The 17,770-nt window shown below is 34.5% G+C and overlaps 1 pseudogene; it reads right to left on the bottom strand.

Moving 5' to 3' along the window:
* Positions 1–14,723, bottom strand: part of LOC113075878 (sodium/potassium-transporting ATPase subunit alpha-3-like) — a 28,947-nt pseudogene extending 14,224 nt beyond the window's left edge.
* Between the last annotated feature and the right edge of the window lie 3,047 nt (positions 14,724–17,770).

The raw sequence follows: 17,770 nt of genomic DNA, 5'->3' as shown, positions 1-17,770 counted from the left end.
GATTATGACCAGAGAGGAAAAAAAGCAGAAGTTTTTTGGAGTATATTGGTTATTTGAGTTGAATATTATTTTGAGTTGAGAAGTAAAGCTAGAAATATGCACTGAAAAAGTTTGTCACTTTTAAATGATCACTTGGATCAAGTAGGACTGGGAATCCGAACTGAGGTTATTAAAGTGCTTTGGTGTACCTGGGGAACCATGTTCTTGAAAGACTCCATGATCTTTGAGCTCTTGGCCTCCTGGAAGTAGGAGAAGCAGCCAGTGATGATGACCACAGCAGACAGCACGATGCCCAGATACAGCTGTAGAGCAGAGAGACAGACAGAAGGGACAGGTTATCAAATGAATGTGGAGAAAATCCTCAAAAGGTCACAGACCTTTATTTCTCTGAATCACCTTGTTTGCATTTGTGCTACCCAAAAATCATTAATCTGAAGCAAACCATGAATACATATGACATCATGGCAGTTTTTCCTCTATATTTTGCATGCATCAATGTTTCTTTTCCTGTTTCTCGTCGCAGTGTTTATTCTAGTACAGTTAACAGAAGTACAGTAGGCAATGCAATTGGGAATATGAGACAAATTACAAAATACAAATTACAAATTACATTACAAAATGATTTTTTCCCCCCATGATATAAGGAACAATCTTAAATTTGTTGTTACTTTGAAGAGTTAGTGTTTTAATTGAGGTATAAAAACAAGATGCCACATACTGAAAAAGTGTATGGTAAATGTATAAATGTTATGTAAATGTAGTAATGAAATGCACTACCTTTTAATTGTGTGGAGTCAGTATCATTTTTAAGGAGTTTGATTCAACAACTGTGTGACACTGAAGACTGGAGTACTGATGCTGAAAATTCAGCTTTGCATCACAAAAATAAATTACATTTTAAAACATATTCACTTAGAAAATAGTTATTTTAAATGGCAATAATATTTCACAATATTACTGTTTTTTATTTTATTTTTTTTGTGAGGGAGGGACTGAAAAAGTTTTGTCTTAGAATTAATTTGCTAAATCTAAATTAGGGGAATGTTTTTATTTTCAACCCAATCTCTTCAAAATGCTTTCTGACACCCATGGATTTTCTCCCAACTAAACACACTTTAAAAGGGATAAATCATATTTAATGCAGTATTGTTAACAAAAATTACACCGATTACAAATAAAATGCTAGACTGGGAACGAATAGGATTACTGATTATGTCACAAACATGGCCTTCTCTAAACAGCAGCATAATGCATATTTTGTGCAATTCCCTCACATTGTCATTGGCAGGGTCGTCCTCCGTGGCGGCCTGGATGGCGTAGGCCAGGAAGCAGAGGATGGCTCCGATCCACAGCAGGATGGAGAATCCTCCGAAGAGCTGTCGGCAGAATTTGACCCACTCCGGGGTGGTGGGGGGTGGGGTGAGAGCGTTGGGACCATCCCGAGCGAGGTACTCCGCCGCCTTGGCATTAGTCAGACCCTTCAGGGGAAAGGAGAGAAGCAATCTGATTCAAGAGTTCATGTCAAACACTCCTGCACTGCCACTAGAGGGCGATGGTGGCGCAGTGTTTTAGGAGATCTGTTGAAATCATAGACAGTAAAAGAAATGGACACAGCGACCCCATTGGAACTCAATTGAGACAAGTGAAGCCCATTTTTAGTGTTTTTTAGCACTTCCGTTTCTGACGCGCAGACTCAAACGAAGCTTGACGACGTCAGTAACCTGTCTGACGGATGTAAATCTTCTAGTAGCTGTGCGTGAAAACTGCCATCGTTAATCTTGCAGAGACGGTGAGCTTGAGCGGGGAGTTCTTTGACGTTAGTGAGCAGGAGTAAGTATTCTGATTAATTATTTTGTATAGTATTTTAAAATGTCTGTAGGGTAATGCGACAGAGAGTTGAGTGGTTATGACGCAATCGTTAGCCTATTTTTTACAAAAACTGTTTCTACGGGGCCATAATGTTACATAGAAGGTAATGGAGCCCTTTATACATTGTTGTGTATCTTTAGAAATAAATAATGGACAAACGGAGTCTTTAAACGCCTCAGATGTAAAGTTATTTGCTATCAAAGTGACGCCAAAATGAATGGGAGTCAATGGGAATGCTAACGCAAGTGAAGTTCTGCTACAAGATGGCGGCACGCAGCCGACTTCAACTTCCGGTCGACTTCCTTGCCGCCTGGTTGAGATCACAGTTCCTCTTTTAAAACATTAGTGCTTCACATAAACTCACTAAAGTGAAATTAGTTCACTGTTAAAGGTATAGTTAACCATAGTTAAAATTCATACAGGTTTGGAGCCACTTGAGGGTCAATGGAGACATTTCTGGGCGGACTGTCCCTTTAAGTTGCTTTAGATGAAGCTGTGAAACCTTACATATGAAATAATAACCAGATTTATTTTTTTATATATATCTATATCTATATATATATATATATATATATATATATATATATATATATATATATATATATATATATATATAGATAGATAGATATAGATATAGATATAGATATAGATATATATATATATATATATTGATATAGATATAGATATATAGTAATATATATATAATAGTTTATTGAAGCTTTAGACCAAAATGTTTAAAAATATAAAATTTTTGCAGGTTTTTTGTTGTTTTTTTGAGTTTCATATTTGATACATCAGGCTTTTATGGCTCATATAGTATGATATAGTGAAAATATGGAGCTCATACTTGAGGAAGAAAAACACCTCAATTTCATTCAGAGGCCCAAACTGAGCATAAATATTATGATATCTATATATATATATATATATATTATATTTATATGGCCAGTAAGATGACATTCTGATAGCTTGTAATGTAAATCAATGATAAGTGTTTCAGTATCAATGAACAGTATATCAGATTACTTACATAAAATACATATAAATATCAGCTGTCACTCTGTATAGCCTAATAATGCATCTTAGTGAGATGATATTTAAACACTTCATTTTTTTATTGTGGGGAAAAACATATATGAGCAAACAAACATCAATCAAAGATGTACATCCGTTAATCAGAGCCCTGATGTGTCAACTTTTGGTGTGTTCTATTTCTTAAAACGGGTTGCGGGTAATCAAGGATCTTGATATATTATGATATAAAAGTTATTCTTGTGTTAATTCAATAAAAAATATAATTATTTCACCGCAATAAGACACGATAAAAGGCATGTAAATTGTAAACGAAAAGATTTTCAGCAAGTTTTGATCTTGTTGATCATTTAGAGGCCTTGGATATTTTGAGTATCAAATATAATACTGAATAGATTTTAAGATTAATACAAGCTTTACGTTCCTGCAGTGCATAATGAAAGTTTGACTGCCATGTTAAAATTAAACAAAGCTTTAACTTTACATTGTAGGTAATAAAGCTGTAGAATTACAAGAATTAATTCATTTTAATTTGACAGTACAGACTTAATGCTACAAGAGTAAAGGAAGTCAGAACAGTTCAATATTTTAAAACTAAATGGAGGCTGAATGAAAACTTCATTGGCTTACTATGTATGTGACAAACACAGAAACTTTTCAAAATATATTTTTTTGCATCTCACAGAAGAAAGGAAGGAAAGGAAGTCATTCAGGTTTACATAAGGGTGAATAAATGATGGCTGTATTTTCTTTCCAAAAAAAAAAACAAGGAGACGGAAGATATTATTTTATGTGAATATTGTAGAAATATAAAACAAATCACAATATGAGTAATAATAGCAACAGGGTGTCAGGGCAGCCTCATCAGTGAGGACTTTAGTTAAATTAAACTTTAGCAAAAGATTCACTAATACACAAATCCTTGGTCTTTCAGTGCGTCAGAGTCAAGCTATCTTTAGGATCTGGACACATCTGCCATTATGAAGGAAACTGAATTTATCCAGGAGGAAGAACCAGACAGACATTCAACTGCCTCTTTTCTGCAATCTCAAACCACTCCATATAACTTTGTTGATTCTCAGAATATTATTTTTTTAATCTCATAATACGTTGATACTTTGATTCTTAGAATGGTAACTATATTCACTAAATATTAGCCTACTACTTTAATCTCAAAATGTTATGACTTCATTCTCAAACCCACACATTTATTCTAGGACAAAGCCTTTTGTGAAAGAGCCCTTATTCTTGTTATACTATTTTATTATTATTATTTTATTTTTTAATGTTGCACTACAATACCATCATATAAAAACAGCTGGCTTGTTTACATGATTTCAATGCTTTAAATTGTGAAGAACTCACCTGTACAATGTCAGTGTTGAATTTCCGGCATACTTCTTCAATTGACATCTTATGCTCTGTCTGGAGAAAAAGAGAAAAGAGAGTTTATATTTATTACAAAGAAAGGATGAGCTATAGAGTACGACCGACTGCAAAGACTGAACCACAATCTTGCTACATTTGATTCAAGGCAAAACAGTGTATGAAAATTCATTTACGAGGCACTAAACTCACAGTGAAATTACACAAGTGAAACAGGACGTACAATATAAAATGATTCACTACAGGTCACTGATTGTCAAAGAGTGCATTTGAAGATTCATAAAAACATACATACAAACATACACATACAAACATGTGATATGTGTGGATGTGTCTTACCAGTGGTACTTCCTTCTTCAGGTCATCCAGATCTTTTCCTCCCTTTCCCTTTTTGGGAGACTCCTTCTCATTTGTGTCCTGCGTGGTAGCCACGCGGTAGCTGTCCGACCGTCCATACTGAAAAAAAAAAAAAAGTATGATTATTCTTGGATCAGCTACTTAATCACACCTAGAATAAAGCCAGCTAACACTGGAATGTGGAAGTGAATATTATATATGTACATTTTAAGGTAACACTTTATAATAAGGTTTATTTTGTTAACATTATTTAGCTTTATTAGTTAACATGCTTCATTAGTTAACATGAACTTAATATTAAGTTCAACATTTGCTAATACATTATTAAAATCAAACGTTTCATCTTTATCTAAAACCTATTAGAAATTAGGACAATTTCATACATTTTCTAGCCAATAAAAATACATATGGTATGTATGTGTAATACATTTTTGGACATATATATCATGCAGGTGTATATCCATGAAAAAAAACCATCGATACATGTTGATATTGTATTAGTAAATTTAAAAGAAAGACATGTATTAAAAAAAGATGTGTATGTTGTTTAAATAAAGCTGCATATATAAACAAAATATATATTGCTGACATATGTGACCCTGGAGCAGTCTTAAGTCACTGGAGTATATTTGTAGAAATAGACAAAAAAAAAAAAAAAACATTCTATGGGTCAAAATTATAAATTTTTCTTTTATGCCAAAAATCATTAGTATAATAAGTAAAGATCATGTTCCATGAAAATATTTTGTAAATTTCCTGCCGTAAATATATAAAAACTTATTTTTTTATTAGTGATATGCATTCCTGAGGAGGCGATGCTCTTCATGAATGAGGATGAGAGAGGAAATGCCAACAGATAATGCTTCATCCACTATCCTGATTATCTTTGAAAGCGTGAAGCTTTAACAGGAACCCCATGTGGGATACGGGGGTTGTGTGAGCATGGGGGCCATTGAGGGTGGTCTAGTGCACTTCAATCCACATTAGGGCTTTGCATTGATGTGGCATCCCCTGATTTGCCATGTGTGCTTCTGTGACCTATTTTAGCTTGAATGCACAACCAGACGGCATTACAGTCAAATCCACCATTACACACACCAGCATGCTTACGTGTTAATGTGCAATACTTGAAATGCATTCATAAATGATTCTGATGTTGCTTGATAATATTGCATTCTAAACAACTAAAACAATATTAAAGAAATAAATTGTCATGAGAGCTTTGATTTTAATACATTATGGTCACGCCTGAATAAACTTTATCCAAAGTGGTTATTTAAATTTTACCATTGACGGATAATGAAGATTGAATTGAATTATTTAAAATAGAAATAGTTTGTATTTTATTAGCAGCTTTTGTCATTTATGCTCATCATACTGTTCAACTCTACATAAAAAATTCTATAAAAATGTATAATCAATGAATGATATAAAAACTGATCTATAATCTAAAATGAATGATTTATGCTTATTATACGTTTTAACTTAATAAAAAAAAAAAGAAAAAGAAAAAATAAGTAAAAATCAGTTAAATCAAATAAATTTACCCAATGATAGCTTTTAAAATAGTAACTCAATAATATTCAGGAACTATTATATTATTAAAACAAAACACGGGGGAAAACAAATCAAACAATCCTTAATAAACAATGTAAAAATATTGAAAACTTTAAATGATGATAAACTCTGTTTAAGTGGCAGATTATAAAAAAAAAAAAAAACTATGTTCCAGGATTATTACAGTTCACTAAAACTAAAACTATAGAAATAAATAAATAAACAAATAAATAAAAGATTGTATTATTTGAAAAAAAAAAAAAAATTAACTGAATAAAATTCATCTAGTTTCCAAGGCAAGATTTCTAATTTTCATTTAGTTCAATTTATGTACTAAAATAACTCAAACTAAAATTGAAATAAAAAGTAATAAAAACTATTTAGACCTGAATAAACATAAAAATTACTAAAACTTTAACTAAAATTGGCATGAGCGGAAAATCTAGAGTATCGCAGTGATGCTAAAATAACACTGCTATTTTCATCATCGTGTTTAACTGACAGTACTTCCTTTGTTAAAAAAAAAGAGAGAGAAAAAAAACATGAACTAATAAAAATTAAAACCCAAAACACTACAAAACACAAAAAGGGCAAGATTGCAGAATCCTTGTGGCCGTGTGTTGAAACAGTCTGACCATCTGTCAAGGGTTTTTCCTCTTTCTATCCTCTGGGTGAGACGGCAGTGCAGGATTAAGACTGTTTACTACAGTCTGGATTAACCTACTGAACAACCGTAATCTCTTATTCATACATAGAGATCGCGCAGATGCTTTGAGATACACTGTATACTGTCCATTTGTATATGTATTTTGTCTCAACTCATCCACTTGTTTTGTTTATTTGCTGTCTAATGTAGTCTAATCAACTTTCTAGCACAGCCAGTGTTATCGCTGTATCGTCATTCATGAAACATCATCAATTCGACTGCATGCAGTTCTCTCTTCATCGCTCATGAACACGTGCATCACAGTTACAGACTCAGACTCGGTCGTGACACTGAGATCAGACGAGGGACACGTGCACATTCATGTTCAAGCCCATTGGTCGCTGTGCCATAGGATGTGTGGAGAACTGTAGCTGCTCCACACTAGTTAATCCAGTGGGCTTGGTCTCAAACCTGATTAAGATTACGTTGTCTTAAAAAGATCCACGACTGAATTTTAAGAGGTTTCTGGATGAGAGCTTGAGTCTGAGACCATCATGTTAATGTTACAGAAATAGTTCACTCAGAAATTAAAAATCTGCCATCATTTATTCACCCTCACGCATAATATAACTATAATAAGGCCTTTCATTCTCACTGGAATTCACTGATGACGCAAACATGGTACGCAGCTGCGTGGAGGTATGCAAATATATTTTGACAGCCTATCATAATTTTCGGACCGAACATTTTGATTACAAGAACATTTTATGGTCTTACACCTTCCACAGATGATATTGATACATAGAAATGAATTTAGACCACTTAACATATTGATTGCTATCTGGATGTGAAGAAACTTTCAACTAGCACAACAAAAAAAAGTTTTTGAACCAAATCACCTTCCCTGCCTGGTGATCATGGATAGGGGCAACTCTTTAAAATTATCCATTATAATAATTTTCTATTCATGTACTCTATAAGACTTGATTGCCATATTGCAAGACTTTTTTGGTCAAATGATTCACTATAAAAATTATCTATCAAATCTTTAAATAAAACAAAGATTACTGGAATACGGTTTACCAGAAAATACAGCCTTTTTCTTTCAAAATTTCACATTTATTTCAAAGTAACATACTTGCCACTAGATCTTATTATTAGTTCTCCCAAAGATGAATTATGAAATTAATCATTTCCTCACCCTCATGTTGTTCTAAACTTGTCTTTAGATTTATTTGAGGAACAAACCAAAATGCAACTCATTACTCACAGATGGCTTATGCAAGATTTGATGTCAATGATGCAATGAATCTGGTTGTCGCATGTCTTGTAACTGTTGTGAAATTTTAGATTTAAATATTTGTATATTCACATAACACAACTAAGATTTGTTTCCCTTACATAAATCTACAATGGGAATTTTTTTTGTAAATTAGTAATTAGTAAATTTTACAATTAATTACTCAATTAATTATCTAATTTAATTAACTTGAGGATATGGAAAAACATGCAGTAATGGATTACACCCTCCATAAAGCTTCTAAAGAAACCTTGCTTCTGGATAACTACACATACCAATAAAACAAACCACATATGAATGCTGATACTAAATTACTAATTAAATATTAGAGCTATCCATTATGTAGCAGCAGAAAAGCTCAAATCATGTAGTAAGAGAATGTGTGGTGTTTAATTTAAGTGCACTGAGTTATGTCCAGAAATGAAGCATACTGTGCATGCATTCAATTTAGCCAAAGATGAAGCAGGTTTCCTAAATGGTGTTTATGAATGGATTCCTAAAGCATGGGTGTGAATTAAAAAATGTAGTAAGAAAGTGTCTGATAACAGATGTGATGTACACTGCAAAAGATCAAACTTTTAAATAAAGATTATACGAGTATGCATTGCATGAAAATACCATTTAAGCTTTTCTTTCTACTACAAAAATTCATGTTTAATTCAATGTGTTAATTGCCAGTTCTTTTAAAAAATCTTTGTGAACTGTTTGTGAAATTTACTAGCAATTTTTCAGTGAAAATTGCTTTGACACCAAATTTGTTCTGAAACAAGACAGCTTGGCTTAGGTTTTAGTATTTTATACAAATGTTCTATTAAAATACTGTAGTTAAATCTCATGTAAACTATTCTGATCATAACCACAAAATCAAAACAAATTCCTTAAGAGAGTTAAGTCTATTTTAATGACCATTAGGATTTTTGCACTGTGACATCATTTTCATGAGAATAGCTCTCCCATCAAATTCTTACTACCACAATACAAAACCCCCATAATTTTCATATAAATAAATGAGCACTAATATGTTCATTTGAATAAAACCCTTTGCATATGTTTTACAGTCATACAGTAAAAATGACTCTATTATAGTAATGGGAATTAATGAACATCTTAATTGAGAATAATAATAAATGTGGTTTATTGCTTGAAAATAGTCCAAATGCAATAACTGGTTCTAAAACAGGCTTCATTTTCAACTATAATTTAAATATAAATATATATTTTTTTCATTTAATTTTAGTGTCAAACTAGATTTTTTTTCTGTAATATGTTAAATAATTCACTTGCTCACTTAAATAAATGAGTGAAATACTACAAATAAACCTTGATATAAACTTGAAGAAAAATAAACATTACATGTGTGTTATATTTTTGTTCCATACATATTTTATAACTTCCTTGTGGCTAAAAATGCCATAATCGTTTTTTGCTACAAACATTTTTAAGGAAGTAGAATTTAAATCTTAGTATAATAAAACTAAGTGAATACATTTTAGCACACCAGACTGTTTGTTAATGCAATTGTGGTCACTGTGTTTTGCTAAATATACAGGAAAGCAACCTTGGCATGGAACAAACTGATTAAAACCTGCTATTGACATTTGAGGGCCAATCAAATAAGCTTACTGGCTGACCTTGAAGGTCCTACAGGATATGACATCATGTTGGCGTCTGGTAAATTGACTGATATCGTGTCTGCTAGCTTTGCTTCATATGACCCCGGGCTTGGACACAAAATAAGGCATGATTGTGTGCTTTAGTGGAAAGTATACGCACACATACATATCCAAAATCACTCAGTGAGAATGAGCTATTGAACAGCTTCCATTACACAACCATCAATTATAAGATTTTCACCACTAGTCTGTTTTAACATTCTTGGATACACAATTATCAGTCATGTAACATCTAAAGTTATGTAAACAGATATTTAAACTCCATTGTTGCCATATTTAAACAAAATGATTTATTAACAAAACAAAATGGTGGCAGACATCATAGTGAAATTTTAGGAAACTAAAACCAAATGAAAGCTTGGTTTCACACTAGCACATGCCATTCCTGCTATTGTAAATATCCTGATCACCTACAGTGCCCTTGAAGCCTTCAGACAAGCTTGTGTTTTTGGATGCATGTCGCAGAGTCACTCTCCAAGAAACATTCACATCATATTAATTGCGGAGAACCCTGAGCCTCCTACAGCTGCTTGCTTCACTGCTGTTCTGAAGGTGACACCAGGTAACTGCCTGACGTTACCCCATCGTTCCCCTCTCCTGCCCTACTATTGGAGTACATTTCACAGGAAATACTTTTTCTACTTCAAAATTTCATGTTTGACTTTTGACATATAAGAAGTAATTTTACTTAGATTCTGTAAGTGTAAGAACTCAAAATCTTCTAGATATGATGGCTTATATGACAGCCAGTACATCTTAAAATGGCTTATATAACAGCCAAGCTGCTAAAACGACTCGTTTTGGATCTTGTCACATTATGACATCATAGTGTGCCAAAAGCCCACCTCTTCAGAAGAAGATCAACGCCTACTCCTGCATCACTGCCTCTAGCAGACGAAAAACACAGACATGTGCCTTGCTTCTGATCCTAACATTAGGAAAGAGTGGATGAACTTTATCTTTAATAAGAACCTGGCCATTAATTTTATTTTAAATGACAAAGGCATTTGAATTAAGATATACATCATTAAATGCAAAAAGTCTGGCTGTGCTTAATGGGTACATGTTTGTACCCATTAAGCACACCCCTGTTCCCATTAAGCTCACACGGTGTATTATTTAAAAAATTATTGTTTATTTGTAAAAAATCTTTTAAAGGATAATAAAAAAATATATAACAACAATAACAAATAAAACACTAAAATCAAGCAACAAGGCATTCATGTACAGCTACGTTAGTAACACAATTTCAAAAATCATATAAAAGAAACCAATAAAACATTTCATTCATGGTGATGAACACAGAAACTAGCCTCATTATGAAGCCTCTTATGAAATGGATGTCATCTTATCTATAATCTCTTAAGGCTGGAATACACTGATTTACGAAGAAGTTGAAGAAGTTAACACTATTGTCAAAAGTCAGAGCCAGTCTGCAGATCTGAGTTGACAGAATCTATAGCAAATCAATTAACTTAACTTAAGGTGACAACCATCAGTTAATATTTCAAGTCTGATTCTGAAGTATTTGCAGCTGTGCGACTGGTCTTCAAAGAGCCCAAAAGAGCCGATGTTACATCTCTCTTTATCTCCTTGCACTGGCTACCGGTTGTGGCTCGCATCAAGTTCAAGACATTGATGCTTGCATATAGAACAGCCACAGGCTCAGCACCCCTCTACTTCCTCTCACTATTACGACATCCCCTCCAGAAGTCTGAGATCCGCTAGTGAGCGACGCCTCGTGCTACCATCACAAAGAGGCTCAAAATCACTTTCCAGAACATTCTCGTTCATCATTCCTGGCTGGTAGAATGATCTCCTCAATCCTAACAGGAATGTTGAATCCCTGACAACTTTCAAGCAACAGCTGAAAACTCATCTCTTTCGAAGCTATTTGACTTCATCATCAAAAAATAAATGTAAAAAATTATTTATCTTTATTTATGCCTTCTCTTTCTAGCTTGTACTTATTTGAACAATGTCTAAAACTTGGTATTACGAGCACTTCCTGTGTCTGTTTGCCTCTTTAAGAAGAATCGCAATATGTATCCCCCAATTGTAAGTCGCTTTGGATAAAAGCACGAGCAAAATGACTAAATGTAATGTAAATATATTAACAAAGACGTTCAGTGAGGAAGAGTTTAAAGAGAGCACACTAAGCTTAATTTTACAAATTTCATGTAATATTTATTAATTTGTCAAGATTTAGCTAAATAAATAACCTAGGTCATGTATTAAGTTCATACATATTTTATTATGAAACAACTATTATTAATGATATCTATGAGATTCTACTTTTTTTTACTGATGTCACACTGAAGCTGTGTGATTTTCATAGTAATACACTCTTAAAGCTCACGTTACAATAGTCTAAAATCTTTACATTACAGCATTGTAAAATCACAGACCAGCAATAAACTGTCAATTTATAATGTTATGGCTATAAAAAGTACTAGGCAGGAATGCCTCTGAAGTAATATATTAGCATAGCACACAATCTTATACAGCTAGTCAGCTTACTGTGTTCTGTAGCATCTGCACTGTGTTGATCTTTTATGATCTAATGTCATTATTTCCCACATCCAAGTTCCTGATTATAATATGCAAAAGTCTAATAAGTAACCTACTCCACCTCCCTGCCAGTACTGAGAATGGAACCCACAACCTTCGGGCAATAAGGCTTACTCTCTAACCGCAACCATAACTACCCCAGGTGTTAGTTAAAATAGTATCATTTATTTATTTATTTTTTTAAGAAAAAGAAAACTTAAATTGTAGAACTGACTATGTGCTATTCCTAACATAGTCAACCTCCAATTCAACTAACACAAATTGCCAAAAACCCTAAGCACCTGAGCCTCCTACAAAAACTCACTCAGCTGCTTTTCTCAAGGTAACACCCTCCTGTAACCCCATCATGCACTTTCCATGCTCATTTTATTCTCCTCGACTCCTCCTGCATCGGTCCACCACCTTCTCAATCCCCAAACCTTCATTTTGGCCCCCAGTGCATTTTGCCAATCACGCAGCCTCAAGCTATTGATTGATAGGTTCTTGACCAATCAATCATCAGCGTCTACGAATACGACCCCGCCCTCCCGTCATCACCGCCCTCGTGGCGCTCCACAGACCAATCGCGGATCTTGTTCGGGAATTTCCACTCTCATTGATCAGCCTCCGCTTTGACGCAGTCACCGACCGTCGAGCCCGGTTACCCCTCCGGGCATCACGACCGATATATCAACATGTCAAAACGACACAGAAACCGAGAGACAGAACATCGCGTGGCGTGCGATGGAAAAGGTATCGAAGGACAACATGGTCTTTGCGTCACAACATCACCATTTCATTTCAGACTTCATAATTTGTTTATTTTATTATGAATTTTAGATATTCAGTTCTGGTTATTGCAAGGTCGCCAAATAACTAGCTAGAAGGCTCTTGGTGTGACAAATGAGTTCGATATATTCGCGCTTCAGTTGCATGAATCATACATTTTGACGCAGTTGTCCGCGCGTCTACTGACCAATTTGACTCTCTTTGGGATTTAATACTCGTCATAAATGTGATACATGTTGGACAGTCGGCTGTGGAACTATTGAAACGGGTCAGACCAGATGAAATCATCAAATCCATGCCTCCCCTCCCAACCCCCACCCCCATCCCATCCGTGGTTAACGCCTTTCATTTAGGAATATCTCCTCAGACTTTCCAGATACCCAGAAAATAATTGTCGAAAAACTTACCTGGATAAACAAGATGTCGCTTTCCTAGCTATAAAACGTTGTTGTCATCATTAAAAGGGAAATGGTGCATTTATAAATGGTGTAGGCTATTTAAAATAAAATACAGGCAACTGAGTTCACAAATCAAAACTGATCACTCAGGTTTTGGCGTCATTTTAAAAACATGAAAATGACGTTAAGGGCAAACGGTCATTTCTGTGGTCGTCAATGTTATTTTCCTCACCCGCTGTTGTTTGACAGATCGAAGTGAGGCGTGAAAAAACGTTATAGTAGCTTACTACTATTACATGTGCTATTGTGATATCTTACCAGAATGTGATAGTAGTTATCACAGTTAATTTGGATATTTCTTGTCATTTTTGCGTTTAACGTTAAATCAGTACGCCTTTTTGCATCGAATGTGACACGGTTAGCGCCTAATATATCTTCAATTTCTAGCTTAGATGCCAAACGCCTTAGATATTATCTATGTAGCTATATGCCTCATATGCCAATTTGTGCATTTCTATTCACCAGTAGGCTATTCTTCATTTGTTCCCTTTAACTGCATCATTACGCATCCGAAATGGCGCAATTGCCAAACGATAGAGCAGCGTTATTTCATATAACGTTAGTGTCAACGATGTTAAACCCGCAGTCTGGGGTTAAAACGCCCACAGTAGGCTATAACTGATTAATATAAAGCAATACGTTAACTGAGAACGGAATGCCTAGGCTACATAATTACACGTTACCATTCTGAATTATTCTTAATGTGTATGGGATGCAAAATGCAAGGATTTAAAATAGATTCTTACCCCCATTTTGGAGCCGTCAGTCGCTGTCTCTTCAGTCTTACAAACTACGTTTGGTTTCAGTCAAGCAGGGGAGAAGAAACAATGATGCTCTTAAACGGATACCGACGGGCAGCGTTTGAATGACCCTTTGTTTATAAATTAAATCGAAATATTCTTGAAGATACCATGCATAGCATTTTATTACAAGGGATCTTCATGAAGAATAAACTTAAAGAAGGGCCCAAGCTGCATTGGTTTTTAAAAGCACATGGGGCTGCCTTTGATATAATGATTGAAGAGCATATGCAGCGCAGAGGATTATGAAGCGACTCTGGCTGAATGATGCCGGTGAGATGAAGAACCGACGCGCTCAGTCTGACACTCTGTGTCCTTCCGCCGCTAGTGCTTCGGCCAGAACTTCTTATCCCTCCGCGAGCGAAAGTAGCCCCGTAAACGCCTGTAGTGTACAGACATGACAATGAGATAATGTTCCAGAAGAATCTGGTTATATTAAGAGAATATTACAAGTGTGCGTCTCCAATGAAAAATATCAGCAGACACTTGTTCGATTGCATACCTGAATCGAAGATGGATTATTATGCTGAATCATGGCCGAATCATTGGACAGGCTAATGGACATAGTATTTCACAAACAACTAGTACCCTTGTACTACAGTGATGCTTTTAGCATGTACCATGGTATCATCCGAAATTCTTTGAGTGCAAATGCCATAGAAGAATGTGGTAATCAAAGCACCATAGTATTTTAAATTTTTTCTATAATACGTTAATATAACAAAACATCCAAACAGTTCCCTAAACAACTGTTGTCAAGGATTGTCATTATTTATACTGAGATGTTATACATTCGAAAATCAAGGTATTTGATTTGCATATAGTTCCATGAAGAACCTTTTTACTTCCATAGAACTTTTCCATTCCACAAAAGATTCTTTACAGTAGATAAAGTTTCTTTAGATTATTAAAAATGTTCTTCACACTAAGAAAAATGGTTATTTTAAGAACTGTTCACAGAAATCTTCCTTGCCAAATTGGTTCTTCTATGGCATTGCTGTGGAACCCCCCTTTCAAAACTTTTATTTTTAGCTGTATAGGCTACAATGGTTTTCTCGATTACTTATAAATCTGTTCAACAAATGATCAAAAGCTTCTCAAACTTATTTTGATTCTTGGCATATATTCCAGAAGATCAGCCAGTGTAACAGCACTATTTGTTCCCTGAAATGGACTGAATCTCAAAGCTGTGTGGGTGTATTACAGATAGATATAGACAGAATTAAAAAGACAGAAAACATAATAACTTTTCAAAAATATAATAATGGGATGTAAAAAGTAAATATGATGGACTAAAGGTTTTTAGGTAGTGTTGGTTGTGTGTGAGCAAATGTTTCTTGCAGTGAAAAGGTGATTATGCTATCTATTAGTGATAAAGACTGGATATTTGTGATTGTGTGTATAAGTGGCAGATAAGGGCCAACAGATACAGCAATTAGGTATTTTTAAAACCAGTGAGAAAAAGTCAAACACAGGCAACAAAAGAGTTATAAATGAGCTGAAGAGACAGAATGAGTCAGCCATCTAATCAGTGTCTGAATCGAGAGACAAAACGGATGAAACAAACTCAGGATGACATGAAGATTTCAAGCGCTTCACCACATGCAGGTGCTAAAAATAGATTAATGAGGACTAAAATAATTAGGGTCACACCATTTATCTGAGAATCACATTTCCAGGATGGATTCTGAAAACCAGACCTCACTATCACCATCAGTGATATCAAAAAAAGTTGTATTAATATTAATATTTATTTAAACGCTAATTTAAACAAGGCTGTAAACTATGGAAGACCGTTTCCACCACTGACTAAAAAGAGAAGTAATTGTGACTTTTTACATCTGAAATATAAATTCGCATTTTTAAGAAAAAAGTCAGAATTGCATGATAAAATGTCAGAATTGTGAGAGTTGCAGTTACTTTTTTTTTTTTTTATAAGTAGTGAAAATAATTTTCCATGTAAACCTAAAAATGTGGTGTAAAGTAAATAATTGCCCAACCATGAGGCCATTTGACCAACATGTCAAACAACCAATCAAAGTTTTTATTTTGTTCATCGTTACGTTTTGAGGCATGGAAATGTCGCCACAATAACATACCGGTGTGTAAAAATATTTAAAAGATTCTATGCCGCGAACTTTAAATATGCATACAACTTATCTGTACTTACCTTTTACATAATGCTTAGATAAACAAAAACAAACAACAAAAAATTATATATATATAATAGTGCAGGTGGTTGTCAATCTGTATTTACATAAGATTAACCAAAAGATACTGTGCAATCTATAACATTACCTTCAACTGTGTCCTCAAGGCCACAAATCTCTTACAGTTGTTTTTAGCAACCCATGTTTGCCATTCATCTGTTTAAGTCCCATTGAATCTGGCAAACAAAGTTCTTCTTTTTCAGAGAACAAACTAGCTGACAGCATCCAAACCACACTATACTTAACCTCTTTTTCATTTCATCCTCCATCAGGTCCCCATAGCAACAGCTGCTAAGTAACCTTGCCCCCTAATCAAGCTGGAAAGATATTGAGAAAATGATTTGTGGAGATGCAGTCGGGGGACTGAAGGACATGTTTAATTAACCTCTCCAAGCTAAAACTTCTGATTTAAGCAAATACTTCTGAATTTTGATTGCAACAGAAGTTTTAGGTAATGAAGCTAATCATTTGGTTTAGTTTGAAAGTGCAGTTAAACAGCCTCTGTTCATATTCCATTGACGACGGAATATAAAGTGCACATATTCTACTATTGACTTGCATTCTCCTTTTCCTAAGTTTGTTTTGATGCTCTGTAAAGCCCTGCAAGAAGTTGTATATTATATATTTATGCAATAGATTTAATACATTACTGATCCCTGAGTTGAACTGCGGTCATGTTGTTCATAAGAGAAGAGTGTTCACTTGTAGTGCTTGGAACACATTGAACTATCATGACCCACAGTGTTCCTTATATGCACGCTAAAAAAGTCATTGCTACATCTTTTTTTTGTTGTTGCCTCTGTCCACATATGCATTCAAGACTGTCAAAACCTCTAGCTTGAAGAACTTTATATTTGTAATCGGTACAGTGGTGGAGTCTCCATTTTGTATACAAAGGTTAGGGTCAGGGATGCCTAAATATCTTGCCATTTGTCCAGTTGGATTCCACCTGCTGTTTTATATGCTGCTTCTTGAATTCTTAATTTAATTACATGTTTCAGCAGTGCAATAATGTATCGATCCCATTTATAATGGCTCAGGCTTTTTCAAGTACCCAAAATGTCTTAAATGTAGTAAAAGTGAATGCATACTCAACTCTAGGGTTCATCAGACTGGTGAAACTCTCTGGAGCAGTGCATCTCA

Source organism: Carassius auratus, unplaced genomic scaffold (genome assembly GCF_003368295.1).
Source record: "Carassius auratus strain Wakin unplaced genomic scaffold, ASM336829v1 scaf_tig00017885, whole genome shotgun sequence".
Lineage (NCBI taxonomy): Eukaryota > Metazoa > Chordata > Actinopteri > Cypriniformes > Cyprinidae > Carassius > Carassius auratus.
This window is presented reverse-complemented; position numbering and strand designations above follow the sequence as displayed.